We start from the raw sequence: 10,572 nt of genomic DNA, 5'->3' as shown, positions 1-10,572 counted from the left end.
GGTAATGCATCATACAATTTGTCACTAAATTCATGCAAAATCCTCATGAAATAATGTAAAATGCACAATGTATGCTTGAATTAAGGTGTAGGTGAATATCTACCCAAAACTAGCTTATTTCCTAAAGAAATGCATGAAACTACCCTAAAAACAGTAAAGAAAAGGTCAGTGAAACTGGCCAAGATGCCCTGGCATCACAACACCAAACTTAAAGCTTGCTTGTCCCTAAGCAAGTACTGGAACAAGAGAATGATGAATGGAATATCCAGAGGAATGAGTCATTCTTGTGGAAGTCATGTCACTGATTTTATGGTAGTTTCACGCATAGCAACTTAGGTTCATTCCATTACTGGCTTTCAGACTTTTATCATGTCCCTAAACACTTACTTTGTTTATATCCCATGAGACTTTTATCCATTGATCCTTTTATTGTCATTTCAAGGGTTATTTGTGTTATTTAGGCTAAGTGCTCTGTAAGGGGGCAACTCTTTAAGATAAGCTTTCAGCCAACACTCCCGAACCAGTTGGTTCAAGGTGCTAGGTGTTGAAGCACCCCTAAGGACTTACTCCCTCAAGTCTCTCCCCCATACATACACACCACAGGCATATAGTTTATTTATTTTCTTTTCTTGAGACCTTGGTGTCCAGCACCTCTTTGGGTTACTAAATGCTCTGTAGTAAGGGTTACTCTTGATAGTGGATTTTCAGCTGATAATCCCGGGTTAGTTAACCTAAGTTACCAAGTGATAAAGCACCCCTGAGAGCTTATTCATCCAAGTAGATCCCTCACACAGGAGCACCACAGACACTTGTCTCAAGGTCCAAACCATTGGTGCCTAGCCTTATTGCTTACTCTTTTTCTTTTGTTTTTCACTTCCATTGTTCTTTCCCTTTTCTCTTATTAGGATCTTGTTATTAACTTAGTCTTATGGGTATATCCAAAGTCAAGTATGCAGGATAGATAGTTGTTCTCCTAGCCTTGTGGTTGAACCAACTTAGCTAACTTATGACTACCCCAAAGATTCATGAATGCACTTCCACATTATGAACTATACTCTGGTCTTTTAAAAACATAAACATTCTCTTCTTCATTTGATTTAAAATGGACAAGCTTACAAGTAAATAAGGGAAAGATGCAGTGACATTTAAACTAGAAATCATAGACCTATTCAGAACTTAAAAGACCGAATTTAAAAAGGGTTCAACTACGAGTAACTACAAATCAAAAGTGCATTCGGACTTCCAACTTTCAACAATTCTGAGTATAATGGAATTAAGTAACAATACAACATTTGGGTGATGATTTTTGGTTGCCCTCTCTCTTTGTCATCATCCTAGTTTTTGATGCCTAGCTTCTTTGGGTGGAGGCACCATTTCCTCATAAGGTTCCTGCAAGGTTACTGGAAGTTACTTGTTCCCAAAGCACTTGAGACATAGTTAGCTTGCATGTATGCTGGTGCTTTTTGAACTCAATTTGGTGTGTGAACACCAAACTTAGTTCCTTGCCCAGTCCAAACATTGCACATATGCGGAGAACCCCATATCTTGTTGTCAACAAAGCAATGATAACCTATAGTCTAACTACATCTAAGTGGTTTCTCTTGATTGGATGGAGCTAGCAATGTTCTTCTAGAGTGGAGTGTAATTCTAACCAATGTCCTTTGGTGGAACACCAAACTTAGAATTACACCATCACTCTTGGATTGTTCTGGTGTGGAACACCAAACTTAGCTCCTTACAATACAGGGGAAACGACTTGTGATTTTTTTATTGAAATAAAGATGAAAGTGAAACTACCTGAGGTTGGGTTGCCTCCCAACAGAGCGCTCTTTTATCGTCGCTAGCTCGACGAGTCCTTAATTACTTGAGATGGTACTTTACTCTGGGGTTTTGCATGGCTAGAAGACAAGGATCATCACTTTATGATGGGGATTGCTCGGTCTTCTAGGGATGCCATTTTTTTCAATGTTGCATGGCAACATTTTCCGATGTATTCCCTTTTTAGAACAAGTGTGTAGCCCCTCCTTTTGTGGTGTCCAAACCTTCTTTGTTTGGTTGTCCAATCTATCCCTTTTAATGCTCCTTTTCTTTTCCTATAAAGAAAAACTAAGAAAAGTAAGAAAAGATATTAAAATGACCATATGAACTTTACGGCTAATATGAATAAAAGGGAAGAAAGGATTTAATTATTTATTTATGAATTCCAACTAACTAACTAACTATTGGTGGGTCCTTATATGCATTTTGGTAGCACCATGGGGTGACACCAAACTTAGTTTGAAGCAATATGATGAAAAGTTTTGTTCAAAGCTCCCAAGACTAGCATGCATCTTGGTTTGCTTTGAACACCAAACTTGTTCTTCACTATATACTGCATGATAAAGATTGCACCAAGTGTTTGTCAAGTTTGGGTTGAAATTCATAAACATTGATTTATTCATTATTTTAAAAACATATAAAACATGGGTTGCCTCCCATGAAGCGCTTCTTTAGTGTCACTAGCTTGACGTTTTTCCTTCATTAGGGCTTAAAGTCCTCCCCTCTTGCTGTGGACTTATATCCATTGGTTGGATCAATGATCTCCACATGTTCCAGGGAAAGAACTCTGTTGATAGTGAAGACCTTGGGTAACTGAGATGGTACAGTGGGGAGATTAGGGGGAATATCTAGGAAGTAAGCTGAGACAACTCTATCCCCTGGAGAGAAGTCTTCCGTAGGGATCTTCTTGTTCCTCCATCTCCTTGGTACCTTCTTCTTTGTTTCTTTTGAGGTTGCCTTCCCCTTGGTGACCTCTTTTTTCCAAGGAGTTGTGATGCTGTCTTCACCTGCCTCTAGAGGTTTAGGTTCCTCCAACTTTTCCTTGAGCTGTGGCAATTGCTGTTTTCCTTGTTTATCTATTAAGGGGATTTCAGAATGAACTGGCTGTGCTTCAGTGCTTGTTTCCTCCTTCAGTGTCTCATTATCATTTGTGCTTAGTTCCTTGTCCTCTTGATCTGTTTCTTGTGAGAGTTTAAAAACATTGAAGCTGAGTCGTTCATCATGGATTCTCAATATTAGCTCCCCTTTTTCTACATCAATAAGTGCTTTGGCCGTAGCTAGGAATGATCTTCCCAATATGATTGGATGAGTTTGACTCTCTTCCATGTCCAGGATGACAAAGTCTGTTGGGAGAAAGTATTTCCCAACCTTTAGCAACACATTTTCCACCACTCCTATTGCTTGCTTTTGAGTTTTGTCAGCCAGTCTGATGATTACATCTGTGGGTATTATCTCATTGATCTGCAGCCTCTTCGCCAGGGATAAGGGCAGTAAGTTGATGCTGGCCCCCAAATCACATAGTGCTCTATCGAACATAGTTTCACCTATGGCACAAGGGATGTGAAAACTCCTTGGGTCTCTTCTTTTTGTAGGCAACTCAGGTTGAATAAGGGCACTACATTCCTTGTTCATTACTATAGTCTGGCCTCCTTTGAGTGAGCTTTTCCTGGGAAGAAGTTCCTTCATATACTTGATGAATGCAGGCATTTGTTGAATTGCCTTGATGAATGGTATGTTTATATGCAAAGATGCAAACAAGTCTAGGAACCTTGAGTATATTCTTTTTCCCACAGCACCATTGAGCAGTTGAGGGAAGGGTGCATAGAGCTTCAGCAGCTCTTGTTGTGAGATTTCTGGTTCTTGGCGATCTCTATCCTCCTCCTTTGTTGAGTTGTCTTCAGTTTGTTTGCAAAGTTTGCCTTGCTTGTCTTCAGTCTCTTGATCACTCGCAGTGACCATTTTGCAATTTTCCCATCTTACTTTCTTTGCTTCTCCTTTGGGGTTTTTCTCCGTGTCACTTGGGAAGCTATCAGTCGGTTTGGGAATCTTCTCAGTTAAATATCCCACTTGGAATTCCAGCATCCTGATGGTCTCTCCCTGGTTCTTAATATTGGCTCGCACCTCCTCTTTGAACACCTTATTTTCTTGAATCTCTTGGCATATTCCTTCAAGTAAGGCTTCAATCTTAGAGAGCTTGTCATCAATTGATGAGTGATTCGGAGCAGATGTGCTGTTTTGGATTTGATAGGTGTGTGGAGAAGTGTTGTTGTGGGGGTGTTGAGATGTCCTCTGTGTGAATTACTGGTGAGCTGCATTGTTGTTGGAGTTGTAACGTCTCTGGTCTTGGTTTTGATCTTGCTCACTTCCCCACCCAAAGTTTGGGTGGTTTCTCCATCCAGGGTTGTAGGTCTTGGAGTATGGATCATAGTTTTTCCTTGGTGAATTCCCAATGTAGTTGGCTTGCTCCTGATCCCCCTCTGCTTCTTCATTCACTCCTTCTTGGGTTGTTGATGAAGTGGAGATTGCTGCTACTTGATTCATCTCCATCTTCTTGGTGAGGTCAGCCAGCTGCTGGGTAATGAGCTTGTTTTGGGCCAACAGAGCATCTACATTGTTTACCTCCATTACTCCTCTTGTGTTCCCTCTTTCGGAAGCATAGAAGTAGTCGTTCTCTGCTACTGTTTCAATAACATCTATGGCTTCCTCAATAGTCTTCTTCTTGTTCAAAGATCCTCCGGATGAATGGTGTACGGCCTTCTTTGACTCATAAGAGAGTCCTTCATAGAAAATATGCAGCTGCACCCATTCGTTGAACATATCTGGTGGGCACCTCCTCGTTAGGTCTTTTAACCTCTCCCATGCTTCATATAGAGTCTCACCATCTTGTTGCCTGAAAGTTTGGACCTCAGCTCTCAGCCTATTGATTCGTTGAGGAGGGTAAAATCTTGCTAAGAATTTGTTCACCACGTCTTCCCAAGTTGTCAAGCTTTCCCTTGGGAAAGATTTCAGCCACTTGGCTGCTTTGTCCCTAAGTGAGAATGGAAATAGGAGCAGTCTATAGGCGTCAGGGTGAACACCATTAGACTTCACTGTGTCACATATTCTCAGGAAGGTGGTTAAATGTTGATTGGGGTCTTCTTGAACACCTCCTCCAAAGGAACAGTTGTTCTGAACAAGGGTGATGAGATGTGGTTTAAGTTCAAAGTTGTTGGCATGGATTGTTGGCTTTTGGATGCTACTTCCACAATTGCCTGGGTTTGGATTGATGTAAGAGCCCAAAACTCTTCTATCCTCCCCAGCATGATTTGCTCTACCTCCTCCCCCATGGTTGTGATCCTCTTCTTCCTGATGGTTTTCCATGTTGTCTTCCATGTTTGTTTCAAAGAATTCCTCTTCTTCCTCAGCACCAACTACTTTCTTTCCTCTTGCCTCCCTCCTTAATCTAAGGAAGGTCCTCTCAGGTTCCGAATCGAAGGAAGTTGAAGCCCCGCTTCTTCTCCCTGTCATACAACCATCAAGTGCAAGCAAGAAAAGATAGGTGCAGAAAGTATTTGTGTTAGAATTACTGTTAGTTGTGGGTGATGAAATATATCAAACAGTTAGTGGGTTAACAAACAGAATTAAAAATAACAAAGAAAAGCAAAAGAGTAGAGGGGGAAGGGAAGAAGTTTAACTAAAACAAAAAGTAAATCACTCAAACAGAAAATGAAATTCACAAAATAAAAATGCTCAATCTAGTGATCTTCCAATTTAATCATTGTTGATGCACAATCAATCCCCGGCAACGGCGCCATAAACTTGATGCGGGAAAAACTTGTCTCTCAACAAATCTCCCTTCGGCAAGTGTACCGAATTTGTCGTCAAGTAAAAACTCACAATAGAGTGAGGTCGAATCCCACAGGGATTGATTGATCAAGCAACTTTAATTAGAAGAATGTTCTAGTTGAGCAAATCCAGAATTTGGGTTGAGAGTTGCAGAAAATAAAATGGCGGGAATGTAAATAGCAGTAAAGTAAATGCTAGAATTAAAGGACTGGAAGTAAATGACTGAAAATAAATTGCAGAATTTGTAAATGGGAATGGGGGATTTGCTCATAAAAGTAAATGACAGAATTTAAAGAGAATGGGTAAGATCAGAGATGGGGAGTTCATTGGGCTTAGGAGATGTTGCAATTCTCCGGATCAAGTTCATTTTCATCTCTTCCTCAATCAATGCACTCATTGATCTCCTTGGCAATCTTAAGTGATTGAATTACAATTTCTTGCAATTCAATCTCTCAAATCTTGATCAATAGCCAATTCCTTGGTCAATTGCTCATGAGAAGAGATGAAGTATGGTCACTGATTATACCACATGCATTTCCCAAATCAAGTATTGATAGGGTTATAGTCACATACCCATCCAAACCCAATTTGGTCCAGCATGAGAAACCAATTCTAGCTTGATCTCTTCATTCCTCTTTCAAGGTTCAAAAGAGATTCAAGTTTGAATAGCTTCTCTTCCAAGATAACTACTCAATTGGATAAAGATCGAAAGCTTTCAAGTAAAATCAAGAGAAAAGATAGAAGAAGAATAATAAAAATTAGTATTGATCCATCAAATTACAACAGAGCTCCCTAACCCATTAAAAGGGGTTTAGTTGTTCATAGCTCTAGAAAATGAAAATAAAGATGGAGAATACATCCTAGAACTAGAAATTGCAGAGAAAGTAAAATACAGAGAGTAGTTCTCTTTTTCCAGCCTCCAAAACTCCTTTAACAATTCAAAGCTACTCCTATATATACTACTCTTCTCAGCCTCTAGTTTGCTCTTCAAGTCTTGGGCCTTTGGATCTTGAGTTTGAAGCAGTTCTTTTCTTCATTTGGGCTTGGCTGTACTTGCAGAGAGAAAGTGCTAAGTGGGCAGAGACTTTAGCTCAGGGCGTTAGGGGTGTTAACATTTAGTGAAAGTATAAGTTCGAGAACGTTAGTGACACTTAACATTTTCACTAACGTTCCAATGTACCCCTTTGCCTCACGTTAGAGCCCACGTTAACTAGGTTAACGTGGCTTCTAACATGGCCTTGCCAAACTTCGAGAACGTTAGTGACACTCAACATTGTCACTAACGTTCCAATGTGCCCCTTTTTGCTTCACGTTAAAGCCCACGTTAACTAGGTTAACGTGGCTTCTAACGTGGCCTTGCTAAACTTCGAGAACGTTAGTGACACTCAACATTGTCACTAACGTTCCAATGTACCCCTAGATCTCACGTTAGAGTCCACGTTAACTAGGTTAACGTGGCTTCTAACGTGGCCATTCTCAGCCATCCCAACGTTAGTGACAATGTTGAGTGTCACTAACGTTGGCTCATTATTCATTCCTCATCGTTAGCTTCCACGTTAACTAAGTTAACGTGGAAGTTAACATGGCTCCTTGGGGGTTGTGTGGTTGCTTCCAACGTTAGTGACGATGTTGAGTGTCACTAACGTTGTCGACAACTTTCACTTCTTACGTTAGCTCCTATGTTAACCAAGTTAACGTGGAAGTTAACGTTGTGTGTTGCATCCTTAGGCCAACGTTAGTGACAATGTTGAATGTCACTAACGTTGGCTTCTCCTCCCCTTTAACGTTAGAGGCCACGTTAACTAGGTTAACGTGGGCTCTAACGTGGCCACTCATAAGTGTTTGCCAACGTTAGTGACAATGTTGAATGTCACTAACGTTGGCTTCTCTTCCCCCTTTAACGTTAGAGTGCACGTTAACTTAGTTAACGTGACTCTTAATGTGGGCAATGATGGCTTTGAGAGTGTTATTGGCAATCACTTTTCTCATTAACCTTGCAAGTTACTTCCCTTTCCTTGCTTCCTTTGGTCCTGAAATCAAGCAACAGAGTGCATCAAAGTTCTAGTCCAAGTCATGGGTAATGCAGCATACAATTTGTCACTAAATTCATGCAAAATCCTCATGAAATAATGTAAACTGCACAATGTATGCTTGAATTAAGGTGTAGGTGAATATCTACCCAAAACTAGCTTATTTCCTAAAGAAATGCATGAAACTACCCTAAAAACAGTAAAGAAAAGGTCAGTGAAACTGGCCAAGATGCCCTGGCATCACACCTCGGCTTGCCCATTAATCTGGGGATGGTAGGCTGTTGCCACTTTGTGAATTATCCCATGCTTCTTCAATAATCCTGTTAGTCTCCTGTTACAAAAATGGGTGCCTTGATCGCTCATGATTGCTCATGGTAATCCGAAGCGACAGATGATATGGTTTCTAACAAAGGAAACAACAGTGTTAGCATCATCGGTGCGGGTAGGAATTGCTTCCACCCATTTAGAAACGTAATCCATAGCTAACAATATATAAAAGTAACCATTAGAATTTGGAAATGGACCCATGAAGTCAATGCCCCAAACATCAAAAATTTCACAGAAAAGCATAATCTGTTGAGGCATCTCATCCCTCTTGGATATATTACTAAACCTTTGGCATGGGGAACAAGATTTGCAAAATTCAGCAGTGTCTTTAAAAAGAGTAGGCCACCAGAATCCACAGTCTAAAATTTTTCTAACTGTTCTTTGAAGACCGAAATATCCTCCACTCTCAGATGAGTGGCAGGCCTCTAAAATGGACTGGAATTCTGATTGAGGCACACATCGTCTAATTACCTGGTCAGCACCACACCTCTATAAATATGGGTCATCCCATATATAATATTTGGACTTGCTTTTCAGCTTGTCTCTTTGATGCTTAGTAAAGTCTGGAGAAAAAGTGCGGCTGACTAGATAATTAGCTACATGCGCATACCAAGGGACTACTTCAGATATTGCTTGTAAGTTGTTGAATGGGAAATTATCATTTATAGGAGTGGATGCATCTTTAATGTGCTCAAGGCGACTCAAATGGTCTGCCATTAGATTCTAGTTACCACTCCTATCCTTAATTTCTAAATCGAATTCTTGTAGTAGCAGTATCCAACGTATAAGCTTTGGTTTGGACTCCTTTTTAGCTAATAAGTACTTTAGAGCTGCGTGGTCTGAGTACACTACTACTTTAGTACCAAGTAAATAGGCTCGGAATTTATCCAGAGTGAACACAATAGCTAAGAGCTCTTTTTCAGTAGTAGTGTAATTAGATTGAGCAGTGTCTAAAGTTTTAGACGCATAAGCAATGACAAAAGGGTCCTTACCTTCGCACTGAGCCAGCGCTGCTCCTACTGCATGATTGGAAGCATCGCACATGATTTTAAATTGCTGGCTCCAGTCTGGTCCTCTCACAATTAGAGCTTGATTCAGGGCGGTCTTCAGCTTATCAAAAGCTTGCTCACAATCTTCACTGAAAACACACGCTCCTAAATCACACATGCAGTCAGAAAATATCACACCTCCAATAGTACAGTTAACCATACATGGACCTGGATCACTACATTTTTCAGGTATACCTCCCATTAAAGCAGAGATAGAACTACCTAAAGGAATGGTTTGTAATTTATTAATTTTATCCTTATGTATACATAAATCCTTTAGAAACTTAGCATATTTAGGTACCTGTTGAATAACATCAAAAAGGGGTACGGTTACCTCAACCTTTTTGAATATTTCTACCATTTTGGGATCGAGTTCCATCTGCTTCCTGGGCTTCCTTGTGAGTTGTGGAAAGGGGACAGGATGGGTATTATTAGCAGTTTTAACATTCTTTGGTGCTTTACCCTGTGGTTGAGTTTCCTCTTCTTCAACTATGTCATGTATGTCCTCTTCCTCTTCAGCATCTTCCATTTCCACTGCATCTTCAGTTGGGGTGTGTTCTAGTAGACTTGGCTCCTCTTGGTTCCTCTCCTGCAGTGTGGTTCCGGATCTCAGAGTAATGGCATTGATGCCACCCTTGGGATTAGGTAAGGGCTGAGAAGGAAGTCCACCAGAGCTTGAAGGTTGGTTTGTGGAGTTATTTAGTGATCCAATCTGTGAGACAAGAGCTTGTAAGGTAGAGTTCAGACCATTTAGAGTAGAAGTAAGGTTGTTTTCCATGGCCTGCTGTCTCTGATCAATAGAGTGTAATAACTCATCATTAGGAGATGAGGAGGGATAAGTGATCTGAGGGGTCTGTTGAGATGCTTGAGGCTGCCTTAGATGAGGTGCTCTGTAGGCCTGATTCTGATTCTGCTGTCTGATGTTATTATTGTTATTCCACCTCAGGTTTCTATTGTTATATCTGCCTCCTCTGTTATGATTGTCCCTCCAACCCTGGTTAGAATTATCTCTCCAACCTTGGTTGGAATTGTCCTGCCATTTATGGTTGTAGCTGCCACCTTGATTGTATCCTTGATTGGGGCGGTCATAGAAGTTATGAGTGGCTGCCACAGTGTTGTCTTCTGGCTGGAGCTGCGGACATTCATCAGTATAATGACAATAATCAGTACAGATCCTGCATACTCTTTGTGGAACCAACTGTTGGCTTTGCTGTGGTGGAGAAGGCTGAGCTTGCTGAGCTTGTTGTTGACTCAACTGCATCTGCTTCAGTAAGTTGGTCATTTCACAGATACTCTAAGTTAGAGCAGTAGTCTCTTTGCTAGAGGATACCTCTGCAACAGCTCTTGACCGGCTTTGTTTCTGCCTATGATTCCGAGTAGATTCAGCTAAGTCGCTGATCAATTGCCATGCCTCATAAGTGGTTTTGTACTTTTTCATAGACCCATTGCTAGAACCTTCCAATGTGGTCTTATCTTGAGGCTTCATGCCCTGTGTGACGTAGCCGAGCAACACTATCTTGTCA

At 40.8% G+C, this 10,572-nt stretch overlaps 1 non-coding gene across 1 annotated transcript; it reads left to right on the top strand.

Moving 5' to 3' along the window:
• The first annotated feature begins 4,630 nt into the window (after positions 1-4,630).
• LOC112746185 (small nucleolar RNA R71) lies at positions 4,631-4,737 on the top strand. Its single transcript, XR_003174080.1, has one exon. It is a non-coding gene; the product is annotated as a small nucleolar RNA R71 (small nucleolar RNA).
• Positions 4,738-10,572: the final 5,835 nt, after the last annotated feature.

Source organism: Arachis hypogaea, chromosome 14 (assembly GCF_003086295.3).
Source record: "Arachis hypogaea cultivar Tifrunner chromosome 14, arahy.Tifrunner.gnm2.J5K5, whole genome shotgun sequence".
Taxonomy (NCBI): Eukaryota; Viridiplantae; Streptophyta; class Magnoliopsida; order Fabales; family Fabaceae; genus Arachis; species Arachis hypogaea.
Note: the sequence above shows the minus strand (reverse complement) of the source record. Positions and strands in the feature narration are given on the sequence as shown.